Source organism: Bidens hawaiensis, unplaced genomic scaffold, assembly GCF_021521415.1.
Source record: "Bidens hawaiensis isolate Kalapana, Puna unplaced genomic scaffold, B.hawaiensis_p1.1 tig00049473_1, whole genome shotgun sequence".
Lineage (NCBI taxonomy): Eukaryota > Viridiplantae > Streptophyta > Magnoliopsida > Asterales > Asteraceae > Bidens > Bidens hawaiensis.
Genome location: NW_027498855.1, coordinates 62,052 through 67,692, shown reverse-complemented (window position 1 = coordinate 67,692; position 5,641 = coordinate 62,052).

Below are 5,641 nucleotides of genomic sequence, written 5' to 3'. Positions count from 1 at the left end.
CTCGAAGAAAAGGAGCTACCTGAAGATCAAAAGTTCACTTTAAAAATGTTAGAATGGTTTCTCCCTCTTGAGAAATGGATACAAGTAATAAGTTCAACACCCCAAAAAATATCTAATTGCTCGCTTCAAGAAACCCGCTCCACAAAAAGGTCAGAAAGGAGTTTACAGGGTCCCTGCTATATTCATCCATTCTTGGTCAAACGTGAATCCAGCAAGCTGGTTTTTTAAAGAAAATTACCTTGAAGCTTGGTTAAAAATTCGAAAAGAAATGGTCTTAACAAACAACATCGATCCAAACAAACTCAGTGATGCGGTCCTAAAGGGGTATGATTTATGGCCAACAAACCATCCTTGTATAAATGATTGGGAAAGAGCCATCAACGATCACTTTGAAACAAAGGTTTTTAAAGGAATCTCGAATGAAAGAGACAGAAATTGCTGGATGATAGACTTAAACAAGATACCTGGCAATCTTGATAAAGAAGAACCAACAGAAAGAAGCACCCCTCAAGTTTCGGTCAGTTTTTGGACACCCCAACAAATATTATGGAAAACCTCCGGGCACAAAACCTCTTACCAGGGCCACTACAATCGGTTGGAACAATTAAAAAATGAAGGGCCGATTCTTAATCCACGGAAGAAGTTATAAATAATTGTGTGTCTTGTATAATATTTTCTTAATAATGTTATCTAAGTGTGTTTAGTAAGTCTAATCACTCTTAAAGTGGTTAGGTAAGGTTTAGTCCATGGGTATGGGACTTATGTCATGCCTTATGTCATAGGTATGGGCCTTATGTCTTTTTATGAGGTTAGTTAGCTTTTCCTTGGCTATAAAAGGAAGGCTTCCCCTCACTTGTAAACGATCCCCTGAAAGAAATAAAAACTTCTTCCTTATAGTTCTCTTTTGAGTTCTTGAGTTCTTTCACAAGAGTTCTTAAGTTCGTATACAAGTTTGCTGGTGATCTCACCCCTGCCTCTTTGATATTTTGGTGATCTCACCCCTGCCTCTCTGATATTTAATTTTGGTGATCTCACCCCTGCCTCTCTGATATTTTGGTATCAGAGCCATACCTCGGCTCCTGTTCTCCTATACTAAAGGTTCGGGACTTACAAGTTTCTTCAGTTTCCAACAAATTATTTTCAGTCAACGACTCAATCCGTTTTCATCCGGGTTTTGTTGATTATTATTATTTTTTTTCACATTATCAACGTTTAGGTTCCTTCATCTTCATTGTAATCCACATCCTTTTGCTGATTCATGTTAATATCATCATCAACATCCGCCTGTCAGGCTTCAATCTTGTACGCTCATGGTCTAAATCTGCCTAAACATGCAATAACATTATTAGTTACGAAATAGTTAAATGTTATGTTTGTGGTATTATAAATGTAATTCCCCAGCTTCCAAGTTTTTATAGACGTGCCTAAGGCTATTTTTGAGCATTAGTAATGTGACATTCGCCATTTTCTGTTTGATTTATATTTGTACTTGTACGGTAAACCCGACCCGTTTTGTGTTCCGGATCCTTTGATATTAATAAAACAATGTATTTTATGTTATAATCATGTCTCATACTCGTCGTGTTATTTTAATATCTTTAATGGTGTTTAATTCGCTTATTTTATGCTCGAAACCAACCCAAACCAAAGTACAAGGACCATTTTTGCCAAAAACCAAACTTTTCCCCAACCTCTAAATCAGATTTTATTTAATTAATTATTTTATTTATTTCAAAACCAACCAACCACATTGAATGCAAAAGTGGTTGTAAGATGGTTTAATGTCCAACCATCCATGCAAACTTGTCCCCTCATTCTGGCCACATATACCAACACTTCTCAACATCTCCAAATTCTCATCTCTTCCTTTTTCTCTAATTTTTGGATTTATGGAAGCAAATTAAAGTGTTCTTGCCCAAGTTTGAGTAATGTTTTGGGATGTTTTCAGTTTTTATAAGTCTTATATATATATATGTGTGTGTGTGTATGTGTTTTTCATTGTTTCCCTTCTTTAACCTTGGTTGTTTAATGTGATTATGCCATCCTAAGGCGCGTCTTTGCTTATTAAAGGCTAGTTTGACCCGATTTGGGATTTTTACTCGTTTAAAGTTTCTAATTTTTATTTGAATTTGTTTGTTGGTTATTTGACCATGATGATTTGTGTAATAAGATTGTAAAATATGTACTAACATCACACAATGAGTGGCATAATTGTTACTCATCAAAAACCATTTCAAAACATCAAGAACATATGTATCAGTGGTGTTTCACTTTTGGACAAAATTTAGTCATCAAAGATTGGACCATAACTTAGTCATAAAGAACTGGAATGGTTCAAGAACAAAGCCTATGATGAACTTCCTTGAGTTTTGGTTTCAATGGTTATTTAACTTCGTTTTAATTTATTTGTATGGCTTCACAATTACTGTTTTAGTTTTAGTACGCAAATCTATACCAGTTGAGAAAACCAGTAGTTTGAGCCTATCATGAGTCATAATTTGGGGAAAGTTTATAAATGAAAGATGTTCATAACACCCTAATTAAGTATACTGGAGATGTTTATAATTTTTAGAAATTAATCTATATTTTTAGGTATTATTCAAATCAAGCACATATTCTGTTCAAAACTATCAAAATCCTTTTGGTTGTTTTCACACCTTAGATGTGATATATTTTTGCTTGATCATTCTTGGCTAATATTTTATAGTTATTTTTCATGTTAGAGGGAGATTGTTACTAGACTTGGTCTCAAACCAAGTCCCGGATTAAATAAACCAAGCAACCCGCCTTAATCCTAATCACTTGTTTAAAAACACAAGCTGTGTTTCAAACGACCGATTATTGTATTTTCTTTCAAATTTCTATTTTATTTTAGTTTGTTGTTAGTTCTCATGTTTTGAATATGTGGCAACCAACCCCGGTCTGATACCGAGTCATGGACGGAACCAAAACCGAACTTTAGCTTAACCTAAGATTTTACAAATAAAAACCCCAATTTGAATTCTAGTTTAGTTTATTTTACTTTTATTTAATATTTACGTCTGGACACATCCCCAATCCTAAACTCACTTATTTCTCGGACTGTCAAACCCCTATCTTAGGCCTAGGCATGTGACCAACAGTTGGTACCGTTTTCGCAAATAAACCAGAGTTAGGGTTAATGCGGAATTATTTGCATGGATTAAAATATTAATATTTTTATATCAAAATATGGGATTATAAAATACCCGTTTAATCTTTACAAAAGATTCATTGTTTATGTAAAACCACCATTCAAGTTTAATATTTAACAAAATGATATGAGCCATCTGATTGCCTAGTGACGACTTCGATTCTTCAAGCGCCTATCCTTTGTTATCTGCAAAACAGTTTGAAAATACGTCAGCAACACATGCTGGTGAATAAATTGACGCATAAAATATATTACTTACTTAATTACCCCTCGAGACATAACTTAGGTCTCGGTCCATCGTGGCTTAGGAATAATCAAGTTAAAACTTAAATCACAATTATAAACTTAAGCTCAACTCGAAACCAATCAGCAAACACCGCAGTGTTCGAGGTTACTTAGCTACCATTAGTAAACACCTGATTACCCTCTCTCGGACATAACTTAGGTCCGGCCCGTCATTGCGGAGGCATATAACCAGGTGTGGCGCGGTGTGCCCACTGTCTACCACATATGAAAGTATCCAGACAAACGTACACGACAACCTGAGGGCCAGCGATTACTTTTGTTCATAATATTCTAGAGATACGTAATATCATGTAATCAATTTAATTGACTCGATTAAACTAGTTAAAAGTTTGGGGCGTATTCACCTTTAAAAGGATCAGTTTCATTTCACTGATCGAGTTGTCTTTGCTATCTCAGACCTATAGTATGAGTATATCCATTCGTTATTTCTAGATCAACAATCTAGCTTTAGACCTTTCGTTTATTTTGTATAATCTTTGCCTCGATTATATTTTCTCTTCTAACCTTTAGTTCAAAATATCATTTCTTTATTATATATATACTCAAACCTTGTCACGTAACCAGTCGACTTGCCACGTGTGCCACGTGGCTAGACACGCCGTGCCACGTGGCAGGGCACGTGTCACCGTCTGTTATACCATGTTATCGCGATACATGATGACGTTGTGACTTGGGGGATCGCGTATCGCGACACCGCCCAATTTGGGGTTCTGTGACATACCCATTGTGATACGCGAAGGGTTGTCTCTTGGTCCATCGCGTATCGCGATGGGTCAAGAAATCTCATTTCCACTTTCCAAAAACATAAAGGCGGCTCTCAAGTGGCTCGCGGCGATGCGAGCATGCGAAGTGCGCCATCAAAGCGCCACATTGCGCCCATCACCGTCGCCTTCGCCATCATCCTCGTCCTCGCCTGAGCCCGTGCCTGTGTGCGTGCGCGTCGGGTGCTCCGCACCCTCTGCTAGGACCACTGGGTGCATGCTAAGCATAAAAGAATATTACTATGAAAACTCCATCCCTTAAAAAGAGCTTCCAAATCTATCTCACTTTCCATGTGAGATGGAACTAATCTTCCTTCTTTATACCCATGTGAAGGAGTCCATTTCCTTTCTTCTTTCCATGTGGGATGTGTTGGGTTTTACAAGATTATCAAAGTCCAAATAAACCCTTTTATTAGGAAAATGTAGCGAAAATTACTAGTTTTAAATCTTGTTTACCAATACACATAAATCCCGATTTATGTTAAATCCAAACCAGGATCCATTTACGATATACACACTATAAGAAAAACCATAGGATGTTAGTTTACATACCTTTTAATTCTAGAAATTAGAAGGGGATGAATGAGTGAATGACGAATCTTCAAACGAGAAGACCTTAAGCTTGTATACCCGTTCAAGCCAATCAACAAAACACCAAGTTTGCTAGAATTTACACTTTGCAAAGCCTCCCTTGTTCTTCCTCTTGTTCGGCCAAGAGAAGGAGAGACGAGAGAGTTCTTGTGTGTGTGAGTGAAGGTGTAAGAGTTTTTATGTGTGTCCAACACTCTAACCCAATCAAGGTTATTGCATGTTTGATAATAAAGAGGCAACAAGAGAGAGGGGGAAAAGGGGGTCAACCCCTTTGGTGTTTTCCCTCCCAAACCTTTAAACCAAATTATTATTATTTACTTGTAATATGTTTATGTAACATTTCATAAAACAAGTAGCATGCAAAATTTGTTATTTAACCAATTTAAATAACATCTCTCAAATATAAATTATCCATATAATTTATTACACAAGTGCAAATATTTAGAAAACCATTTTCCAAATATTATAAGTATTTGATATTTATTAACTAGATCATATCTAATAATAAATATTGTGGTATTTGTCTAGCTTGTTATTGGGTATGACCCGATTTGGATCATAACGTACTAGCCACATCAACTCAAATATGTGTTTTGGGCAGATCGATTCCAAAAGGATGGATATTCATTCACTCATTTTATTAGTTATTGAATTCTTCCAACTTATAATCTTACCATATTTAAACTATTTTTTGGTCCTTCTATTTTTAAAGCTGACGGTTTAACCCAAAATATATTTTGTAATTTTCGAGAGGTTACATCCTCCCCACCTTGAAATAAATCTCGTCATCAAGATTTTCTTTTTAGAATAA